The following is a 12,006-nucleotide window of genomic DNA, read 5'->3' as shown; positions in this document are numbered from 1 at the left end:
TTATTGAACAATATAAGTTGATTCTAAAAATGAGGAACTGGTTTAAAAATAAAATAACTCTGCTGTCTTGGTGGCTCATGGTTAAGCATTAACTGATCAACTGGGTCATACAGAATAGGGTAGCAGTATGGACACTATATTGGTATCAGTGCCTCTAGATTAGGGAACAAAATCATTCAGCCTTCAAAATATGGCTGCTCAGCAATAAAGAGGTAAACCTAATTCATAGTAGAGATGTGAACTTACATTTTCATACTGCCCGTCTCAATTGTATTTAACTAACAAGATTGAGTTCTTGGATGAAGTAACAAAGAGAATTAACAAGGGTCATGCAATTGATGTTGTGTATATATTCTTTCAAAAGGCATTGAACAAGTGTCACTAAATAGACTTGCTGGCAAGTTTAGGGACCAAAAAGGAGATATTTTTGTGGAGGCAGAGCTAAGGTACTAAATGAACACTTCACATCTATCTTCATCAGAGAAAGGACAAGGACACTTCCTGCATAGAAATAAAAAATAAGGCAGTAGCAATATTGGATTGAATGAAGGTAAAGAAGTTGGCAGTCCTCAATTAGAAAGTCAAACAAGCCAGATGGAATGCATAATAGGTTACTCAAAGAAGAAAAGGAGGAAATTACAGAAGTTCTGGCTACAATTTTCCAAGCCTCCGTGAGTATAGAGAACATCGCCACAGAACTTGAGGAATGTAAACCGAGCAACTATGATTAGAATTTTACTCTCCACCTCAGGTGGGTTATAAGGCGGGTGGGGAGCGTAAAGCTGCATGGACAGGATTCCCTCCCTCCCCCTCCTCCATTTGATCCAGACACAATTTCACAGTAGGACGGACAGGGCCTCGGAAGGAAAGCCTGCCTATGCCCCTAATAAGCCCTTTAAGTGGCCACTTAATAGTCATGTAATGGCCTTTTCCCACCCAGTCTCAAGTTCTAGGCAGGCAGGTGCTGGTTGGATCAGGGTGCCAAATAGAAAATAGTGAACTTTCCTGATCTTAGGCGGGAAGTTGCCTCAATTTGAAGGCCCCTCAAGATTTAGGGCGTGCTCCTCTCATGGACCTGTGAGTTCCGGTCCTCTTTCCCTCCCCCCCCCCCCCCCCCCACCCCCCCACCACCCCTCAGCCTAGCCCCTGACACTGAGATCACCCCATTCCGACCCCCATGGGATCCTCTACCCACCTGCTCTCAGGCCCCTAGTATTTACCTGAAGTGCTTTCTGGGATTTAGGCTCAGGCACGTGCTACAGTACCACTTCTGGCCACTGCAGCACTGTGCCAGGAGGGACTGGAAAGCTAATGGTCATCTAATGCCGATCTTTTGCCCAGCACATTTGGGCAAAGGATAAGGCTTAAACAATCACAACAATCTTTAGCCAGAAGTGCCGAGTGGATGATCCACCTCGGCCTCCTCCGGAGGTCCCCAGCATCACAGTTGTCGGTCTTCAGCCAATTCGACTCACTCCATGTGATATCAAGAAATGAAAAATGAAATGAAAATGAAAATCGCTTATTGTCACGAGTAGGCTTCAATGAAGTTACTGTGAAAAGCCCCTAGTCACCACATTCCGGCACCTGTCCGGTGAGGCTGGTACGGGAATTGAACCGTGCTGCTGGCCTGCTTGGTCTGCTTTAAAAGCCAGCGTTTTAGTCTGGTGAGCTAAACCAGCCTCAAACCAGCTAAACCAGGCTCAAGACACTGGATATGCAAAAGACTAGCAATATTCGGACAAAACTGAAGACATGTGCTCCAGAACTTGCCACGCCCCTAGCCAAGCAGTTCCAGTACAGTTACAACACTAGCATCTACCTTGCAATGCGGAATATTGCCCAGGTCTGTCCTGTACACAAAAGACAGGGAAAATCCAACCTGACCAATTACCGCCCCATCAGGCGACTGTCAATCATCAGTAAAATGATGAAAGGGGTCATCAACAACATTGTCAAGCAATGCTTGCTTAGCAATAATCTGCTCCTGACACTCAGTTTGGGTTCTGCCAGGATCACTCAGATCCTGACCTCATTAAAGCCTTGGCTCAAACATGGACAAATGAGCTGAATGCCAGAGGTGACTACCCTTGACATCAAGACAGCATTTGGCTAATTGTGGCATCCAGGAGCCCTAGCAAAGCTGGAATTAATGGGAATCAGGAAGAAAACTCTCTGCTGTTTGGAGCCATACCTGGTACCAAGGAATATGGTTGTGCTGGTTGGAGGTCAATCATTTCAATTCCAAGACATCACTTGAAAAGTTCCTCAGGGTAGTGTCAGGTAAGAAGTGGGGATGTTCACTGATGATTGCACAATATTCAGCACTTTTCGTGACTCCTTAGATAATAATAAGAATAATCTTTATTGTCTGTTGCCTGTTCAGCTACACCGAGGGAGAATTCAGAATGTCCAAATTACCTAACAGCATGCCTTTCAGGGCTTGTGGGAGGGAACCGGAGGTCCCAGAGGAAACCCATGCAGACACAGGGAGAACGTGCAGACTCCGCACAGCCAGTGACCCAAGCTGGGAATCGAACCTGGGGCCCTGGAGCTATGATGCAACAGTGCTACCCACCGTGCTACTATGCTGCCAAGCAGTCCATGTACAAATGCAACAAGGTTTGGATATTACCCAAGTTTCAGAGGATAAATGGCATAGAAATACAGAAACAAAGAAAAAAGGAGCAGAACTAGGCCATTCGGCCCTTTGAGCCCGCTCTGCCATTCATTATGATCATGGCTGATCATCCAACTCAGCAATTTGTACCCACTTTCCCCCTTTGATCCTTGTAGCCCCAAGAGCTTTATCTAACTCTTTCTTGAACACATACAACATTTTCAGCTGCTTTATATGGTAGAGAATTCCACAGGCTCACCACTCTCTGGGTGAAAAAATGTCTTATAATTTCAGTCCTGGTTCTGGACTCCCCCCTCCAATTGGAGCATCCTTCCTGCATCAACCTCAACCAATCCTGTAAATTTTAACAGGTTTCTCTGAGATCCCCTCATTCTTGTGAATTCCAGTGAATATAATCCAAATCGATTCAATCTCTCCTTTTATATCAGTCCCGTCATCCCAGGAACAATCTGATAAACCTTTGCTACGCTTCCTCCATAGCAAGAACATCCTATCTCAGATAAAGAGACCAAAACTGCACTTAATATTCCGTGTGTGGTCTCACTATGACCTTGTATAACTGCAATGACATCCCTGGTCCTGTACTCAAATCCTCTCGCTATGAAGACCAACATACCATTTGCCTTCTTCACCACCTACTGCACCTGCACGCTTACTTTCAGCAACTTTTTTTATTCATTTATGGGATGCGGGCGTTGCTGGTTAGGCCAGCATTTATTGCCCACCCCTAGTTCCCCTTCAGAAGGTGGTAATGAGTTGCATTCTTGAACTGCTGCAGTTCTTGAGGTGTCAGTACACCCACCGTGCTGTCAGGGAGGGTGTTCCAGGGTTTTGACCCAGCGACAGTGAAGTCGGGGTGGTGAGTGACTTGAAGGGAAACTTCCAGGCACGTGTTCGGCGGATCAGGAGTCTTATGTACCCAATGGCGCCTGATACACACTCATTCGACCAACTTGTGGTGCAACATTTTAACCATACCCCATCAGTGATTGATCAAAGGTATAATTTTAATACAGCAGAGAATCCCCACGGTGAGTCCGTCACCGGGTTCATGTTGTAACTACAGACGATAGCTGAGTTTAGTGAATATGGAACTTCTTTATCTGATATGCTCCATAATTATTTGGCCTGCAGTAGAAATTATATGGAGATACAGAAAAAACATTTTGGTGAAACATCCCTAACCTTTCAGTAGATGCTACAGACCTCTTTGTCCCAAGAGGGCATGGAATGTAGCATCCAAGAAATACAAGGGATGGAGGTGAAGGTTTTGGGGTTTTTGCCCGTCATGTGGTATCTCCATGGCGACTCTGGATGAAGGCCCGGCCGTCGAGATGCGAGACATCCCCAGACCTACTGAAGAGATTCCGGCCCATGTGCCACATGTGGACGCCAGTCTAGGCATTCCCACAGGCAACAGGAGGGCCAGCGCTCCAGGTGCATTGGTCAGGCACTGGGGCCAGGACTTGCATCTGGATGACCCAAAAGGGGCAGAGGATGCGATGCAGTTAAACTGTTTGGCAGTGCTTTGAGTGGCCCCTATTCAAGTTCCAATACAGGTGAATGGCCATATGATCCAGTAGATACTGGAACTGAGTACCTTTGATCTTATTAAACGGGGTGTGCGCATTTTGACTTTGGCTGACATGACGGCTCGTTTGACCACTTGTACTAGAGAGCAACTGATTATTGTGTGGTTGACATTTACTCCGGTAGTTTATGGGCGCCAATCAATTGGCCTTCCCTCATTGTCGTGTAAGGGTGCGCTTTAGCCTGTTGTACCGTGATTGGTTACATTAGCTGCAGTTGGATTGACAGCATATCTTCCAAGTGGGATCTGCGGGTCTGTGTGAGGTTCTGAGTAAGTTCCCCGAGATTTTCCAGATTGGCTTAGATACAATTAAAGGGGGCATAGCCAAGATCCAGGTGGACCCAGAAACCCAGTCTTGATATCTTGGCGCCCGTCTGATTCCTTGCATCGTAATGGAGAAAGTCGAGACCCGAACGTTGTCGCTTGGAAGGTTTGGGCATCATTAGCCCTGTGGGCTTCGCCAATTAGGCGGCGCTGGTGGTTCCCAGCATGAAGCCGGATATGACAGTCCGCCTCTGCGGAGACTAAATTGATGGTGAACATGGGTTTGAGGTTAGACCCTTATCCTTTATCTCACATTGATGACTTTTATGCTACTTTGGCCGGTGGCTGCACGTTTACAAAATTAGACATGAGCAACGCTTATCTACATCAGGAGCTCAATAAGTCCTCACAGAAATACATCGTGATCAATATGCACCAGGATCTCTATGAGTACACCCAGTTCCCGTTCGGAGTATGCTCGGCGTGCGTAATTTTCCAGCATGCCGTGAAGAACTGTTTGCGCAGATTGCTACACGTTGCGGTTTACTTAGATGACAGACTAGTCAGGGGGAACCATGGACCAGGAGCATTTACGGAATCTCAAAGTGCTGTTGCAGCACTTTCCTGAGTATGGTGTCCATTAGCACGAAGTGAGTGTTTCACACGAAAGAAGTTGTCTACTTGGGGTATCGGGTGGACCAAGATGACTTGCACCTGGTCGCCGAGAAAGCAAGAGCCATCCAATTGGTCCCAACCCCGCAAGATGCCACAAAGCTTCTCTCTTTTCTTGGATTGGTCAGTTATTATGGCCGATTCATCCCCAATTTGGCGAACATCCTGGCCCCCCCTTCATTTGTTCATCAAGAAGCACAAACCTTGGGTGTGGAGCAAGGTCCAGGATGTGGTGTTTAAAAGACGTGAATCGGCGGTTGGCCTCTTTGGGGATGGTCGCATTTCGATCCTCAAAACCATTGTGGGCAGCACGGTAGCATGGTGGTTAGCATAAATGCTTCACAGCTCCAGGGTCCCAGGTTCAATTCCCAGCTGGCTCACTGTCTGTGTGGAGTCTGCACGTCCTCCCCGTGTGTGCGTGGGTTTCCTCCGGGTGCTCCGGTTTCCTCCCACAGTCCAAAGATGTGCGGGTTAGGTGGATTGGCCAGGCTAAATTGCCCGTAGTGTCCTAAAAGTAAGGTTAAGGGGGGGTTGTTGGGTTACGGGTATAGGATGGATACGTGGGTTTGAGTAGGGTGATCATTGCTCCGCACAACATCGAGGGCCGAAGGGCCTGTTCTGTGCTGTACTGTTCTATAATTGTTCGTCACATGTGATGCATCGCTGTATGGGATTGGGGAAGTCCAGTCTCACCAGATGAGCGATGTCAGTGAACGTCCAATCGCCTTTGCCTCCTTAACAATGCTGGCTGTGGCTGAGCGTAAGTATGCTCAAATAGAAAAAGATGGTCTGGCAGCCGTATTTGAGGTGAAGAAATGTCATCAGTACATCTATGGCCGCCATTACTTTATTGTCATGGATCACAAGCCGTTGCTGGGCCTCTTCCGTGAAAACAAGGCAATCCACCAATTGCTTCCGCAAGAATTCAGCACTAGGCTTTGTTATTGGCTGCTCACAAGTACTCTTTTGAACACCGCTCAGGGACCCAAATTACATATGCCGATGCATTGGGCCGTCCTCCTATACAGACGAGTCTGCAAATGCCCCTACGGCGGATGAGGTGGTCGCTGTGCTGAATTTCAAGGACTCCATGCCCATCGCTGCATCATGCATTTGTGACTGGCGCAAACAGACCCCGTCCTTGCCAAGGTGCGGCCTCTGGTGCTATGTGGTGGTATGATTAGCATAGCTGCCTGCCATTGGTGCAGAACACCGGCTTACCATGGCCCTGGTCGGTCATGTGCCTCTCGACCGGTTGGTTGAGACCAGTCATGTGACGGCTCCCCGATTGGTCGAGAGTCTGAGTTAACCCCGCCTCCAGGGCGGGGTATAAATACCCAGTACTCCCGGTGGTCGTCCATTTACTGTAATCGACCGCAGGGCTTTCATCTAGCTGATTAAAGCCATACTTTTGTCCAGCTACTCGTCTCGCGTTCAATTGATGGTACATCAATTTAATCAGCTAGAAATTTGAAGATGGAGCTCCGGTTCAAGCCCGAATGCCTCCGCATCAGCCTGCAAACTCAGAACGCATCGGAAATCTTCAAACATTGGCTGGCATGTTTCGATGGCTACCTGGCGTCCGCAAGCAGCCCCCCCACCATGGCACAGAAGCTTCATATTCTCCACTCCAGCGTGGGCATGGCGGCCTACGCGATGATAGGGGAAGAAAAAGAGTACGACGCGGCCATGGATAAGCTGAAAGGACAGTTTCTTAAGCCGGTAAACCGAGTGTTCGCCCGACATCTGCTGGCTACCAGACAACAGCTCCCCGGTGAGTCCTTAGACGATTTTTACCAGGCCCTCGCTGTCCTGGGGAGGAGTTGCACCTGCCTCCAAGTTTCAGCCATTAAGCACATGGAACTTTTCATCAGAGATGCTTACGTGGCTGGGATGCAGTCCGCCGCTATCCGCCAGCGGATGCTGGAAAAAGACGACCTCAGCCTAACTGAGGCACGGACTTTCTCCACCTCCCTGGAGGTCGCCGACTTAAACGCCCGCGCCTATGTCCCCAGCCGCACTGCAGCACCTTGGGCCTCCTGGCACGCTTCCCCACCGCCATCCGCCGCGCACGACCCCCTCAGGCCTGCGCCGCGGGAATCCCCGACAAGTCCGCGGGGCCCCACTGCTATTTCTGTGGGTTCGCCAAACACCCTCGCCCGCGCTGCCCGGCCCGTTCCGCCCTCTGTAAGAGCTGCGGGAAGAAAGGCCATTTTTCATCGGTCTGCCAGGCCAAATCGGTCGCTGCTGTGCCACGCAGCGACCGGGGATCTCCTCCTCCGGGCCCTTGCGGGCCCTTCCAGCGCACCGCGTCAATCTCTCCCCCTGCCCCTGGGCCCCTGCGCCCGGCCTGCGCGCCTCTCCTCCTCCTCCGGGCCCTTCCAGCGCACCGCGCCAATCTCTCCCCCCCCCCCCACCACCTCCGGGCCCCCTGCGCCCGGCCTGCGCGCCTCTCTGCCCCGCTCTCAGCCGCTCCGATCAGCCCGCCAGCACCGCTAACCCCGCCCCCAGCAACCCCGAGGGTCCTGCGGGCGCCGCCATCTTGGGGCCCCGACCCCACGTGCGGGTCCTGGGCCCCGCCATCTTGGGGCCCCGACTCCACATGCGGGTCCTGGGCGCCTCCGTCTTGGGGCCCCGACCCCACGTGCGGGTCCTGGGCATCGCCATCTTGGGGCCCCGACTCCACGTGCAGATCCTGGGCGCCGCCATCCTGGACTGGCACACAAGGTCCTGCCAGCACCTACTCGGCCAACGACGACTACGACGATGGATCTTCTCCACGGCTCGCGGCCATTCAGCTCAACCAGTCACGTCCACGCACGCTCGCCAAGACGACGACGCTAATCCACCTCAACGGGCACGAGATGGGCTGCCTGCTGGACTCCGGGAGCACGGAAAGCTTTGTACACCCTGACACGGTAAGACGCTGCGCGCTCCCTGTCCACCCTGTAAAACACAAATTCGGGTTAGCCTCAGGTTCGCACTCCGTCCGCATCACCGGGTGCTGCATCGCGGACCTCACGGTCCAAGGGAAGGTCTTTAAAAATTATAAACTCCTTATCCTCCCCGACCTTTGCGCACCGGCACTCCTAGAACTGGACTTCCAGTGCAACCTGCAGAGCTTGGCCTTCCAATTCGGCGGCCCTATACCCCCCCTCACTGTCTGCAGCCTCGCGTCCCTCAAAGTGGACCCCCCTGCTTGTTTGCTAATCTCACCCCCAATTGCAAACCCGTCGCGACCCGGAGCAGACGGTGCAGCGCCCAGGACCGGACCTTCATCAGGTCCGAGGTCCAGAGGTTGCTGAAGGAAGGGGTCATCGAGGCCAGCAACAGTCCCTGGCAAGTCCAAGTGCTGGTTGTCCGGACTGGGGAGTAAAACCGGATGGTCATCGACTACAGCCAGACCATCAACCGGTTTACGCAACTGGACGCGTATCCTCTCCCCGTATTTCCGCCATGGTAAACGATATCACGAAATACAAAGTCTTCTCCACTGTGGACTCAAGTCCGCTTATCACCAGCTCCCCATCCGCGCGAGTGACCGCAAGTACACTGCGTTCGAGGCTGATGGGTGCCTCTACCACTTCCTCAGGGTTCCATTCGGTGTCACAAATGGGGTCTCGGTCTTCCAACGGGAGATGGACCGAATGGTCGACAAGTACGGATTACGGGCTACTTTCCCGTACCTCGATAATGTCACCATCTGCGGCCACGACCAGCAGGACCATGACATCAACCTCCGAAAATTCCTCCAAACCTCAAAACTCCTTAACCTAACTTACAATAAGGATAAGTGCGTGTTTAGCACCGACCGTCTAGCCATCCTCGGCTACGTAGTGCGTAACGGAGTGATAGGCCCCGACCCCGAACGCATGCGCCTCCTGATGGAACTCCTTCTCCCCAATACCCTCAAATCCCTTAAACACTGCCTGGGTTTCTTCGCTTACTATGCCCAATGGGTTCCCAATTACGCCGACAAGGCCCGTCCCCTCATTCAGTCCACGACCTTCCCGCCATCATCAGAGGCCTGCCAGGCCTTTAGCCGCATCAAAGCGGCCACCCTGAACCAAGCGGGCATACCCGTGGCCCTCTTCTCCAGAACCCCTCCAGGCTTCCGAACTCCGCCACGCCTCAGTGGAAAAGGAAGCCCAGGCCATAGTCGAAGCTGTGCGACATTGGAGGCACTATTTGGCCGGCAGGAAATTTACTCTCCTCACAGACCAACGGTCAGTAGCCTTCATGTTTGATAATGCACAAAGGGGCAAGATTAAGAACGACAAGATCTTGCGGTGGCGGATCGAGTTGTCCACGTACAACTACGATATCTTGTATCGTCCTGGGAAGCTCAATGAGCCTCCTGATGCCCTGTCCCGCATTACCTGCGCCAGCGCGCAGATTGACAGCCTCCGCTCCCTCCACGCGAACCTCTGCCATCCAGGGGTGACCCGTTTCTATCATTTCATAAAGGCCCGCAACCTACCCTTCTCCATCGAGGAAGTCAGGACAGTAACACGTGACTGCCACATCTGCGCAGAGTGCAAACCGCACTTCTACCGCCCCGAGCGCGTGCATCTGATCAAAGCATCCCGCCCCTTCGAACGTCTCAGCATTGACTTCAAGGGGCCCCTTCCCTCTAGCAACCGCAACATTTACTTCCTGACGGTGATCGATGAATACTCCCGCTTCCCCTTCGCCATTCCCTGCCCTGACATGACCACATCGACCATCATTAAGGCCCTCCTCTCCATCTTCTCTCTGTTCGGCTACCCCGCGTACATACATAGCGATTGGGGGTCCTCCTTTATGAGCAGCGAGCTGCGTCAATTCCTGCTCAACAGGGGTATTGCCTCTAGCAGGACGACCAGCTATAACCCTCGGGGTAACGGACAGGTCGAGCAGGAGAATGGTACCATCTGGAAGACCATACTACTGGCCCTCCGGTCCAGAGATCTCCCTATTTCCTGATGGCAAGAGGTTATCCCTGATGCCCTACATTCTATCTGCTCCCTCCTCTGTACCACAACAAATCAGACACCTCATGAACGCCTTCTTGTTTTCCCCAGGAAGTCGTCCTCCGGATCCCCTCTCCCGATGTGGCTGGCCGCCCCGGACCCATCTTGCTCCGGACGCATGTGCGGGTGCACAAGTCCGACCCGTTGGTGGAACAAGTCCAATTACTCCACGCTAACCCGCAGTATGCGTACGTGGAGTACCCCGACGGTCGGCAGGACACGGTCTCCCTCCGGGACCTGGCACCCGCCGGCGTGCGGCCCTCCCCCCCTTCACCACAGACTATAGTCAGACTTCACCCTGTTCTTTTTCCCCCTGCGCCCCACCGAGGCCACCCCTCCCCCATCCATGGCGATTCCACCACCAGCCCGGGTTATGGAGACAGTTCAAGGACCCTCGCTCCCGGAGTCCAGGACATCAGCTGAACCACCACCATCGGCTGAACCAGCGTCACCAACTCCACTGCGGCGGTCTGCCAGGACGTCACGGGCAACGAGAAGGCTGATCGAGTCCACTTAACTTTCAACACCACCATGGACCTTGTATGGACACTATGTACTGTTGTTAAATGTCTGGGCCAGTGGGAAGCCAAGGATACATTTTTTGTCCTTCTCTCATTACTACTCATACCACCAGTTCTCCCCCCCCCCCCCCAGCTCTCGTTGACACATCCACCCCCCGCCCGGCTTCTTTCTCCGCAAGGGGTGAATGTTGTGGTATGATTAGCATAGCTGCCTGCCATTGGTGCAGAACACCGGCTTACCATTGGCCCTGGTCGGTCATGTGCCTCTCGACCGGTTGGTTGAGACCAGTCATGTGATGGCTCCCCGATTGGTCGAGAGGCTGAGTTAACCCCGCCTCCAGGGCGGGGTATAAATACCCAGCACTCCCGGCGGTCGTCCATTTACTGTAATCGACCGCAGGGCTAACATCTAGCTGATTAAAGCCATACTTTTGTCCAGTAACTCGCCTCGCGTTCAATTGATGGTACATCATGCTATATGATGGCCAGCATCAACAGCTACCAGACGGGTTGAAGGGTTTCTCCATGTAGTTCTTGGAGCTGACTATAGTAGATGGTATCCTCCCTTGGGGCACGAGGATTGTTGTTCTGATGAAGGGCTAGGAAATGGTGTTAAAGGACCTTCACAACAGACACCAGTAGGGTCGATAATAATGATGTTGGCAAGAAGTTATGTCTGGTGGCCAAGTTTGAACAGATGCAAGACGTTGGCCAGATGTCCTCCATCTCTCAAGAGCACCATTAGCTCCCCACGGCGGCATACTTATGCCCTTGGAAGTGGTCGCGCACCCTTGGGCTTGCATACACGCTAACGGTGCTGGTCCATTCCTGGGTTTGATATTTCTCATCCTGGTGGACGCCCACTCCAATGGCTGGAGTCCACAAGATGGTGATGATCGTCTCCTGGATGACCGTTGAGCAAGTGAGCATTTCTTTTTCGACACATGGAATCCCGGAAGTGCTCGGAACAGATAACGGGGCCTCTTTCACACGTGATGAATTTGCCGTTTTCATTATGGGCAACGGGATTCGGCATGGCCACACTGACCCCCATACCATCCAGCATCAAATAGCTTGGCAGAGAGGGTTGTGCAGGTGGTTAAATGGAGACTAAAGAAGCAAACTTCAGGCTCGACGGACACCAAACTGGACCACTGCACACTGTAACTGGGGTCCTCAAATGCCAAACCAACCTGCTGTGACTCCTCCAATCTGTGTCGATGCCAACATGCTTGACATTGTATCTTTGAATTCAGACATGGACATGCAGATGTCTCAGATACAGATACAACGTTTCAGCCGTTT

The 12,006-nt window shown here is 52.1% G+C and overlaps 1 protein-coding gene across 1 annotated transcript in view; it reads left to right on the top strand.

Moving 5' to 3' along the window:
- Positions 1-12,006, top strand: part of LOC119971581 (mucin-6-like) — a 246,839-nt gene that overhangs the window by 224,538 nt on the left and 10,295 nt on the right. The gene's annotated exons all lie outside the window — the stretch shown is intronic.

Source organism: Scyliorhinus canicula, chromosome 9, assembly GCF_902713615.1.
Source record: "Scyliorhinus canicula chromosome 9, sScyCan1.1, whole genome shotgun sequence".
In the NCBI taxonomy this organism is placed as follows: domain Eukaryota; kingdom Metazoa; phylum Chordata; class Chondrichthyes; order Carcharhiniformes; family Scyliorhinidae; genus Scyliorhinus; species Scyliorhinus canicula.
Note: the sequence above shows the minus strand (reverse complement) of the source record. Positions and strands in the feature narration are given on the sequence as shown.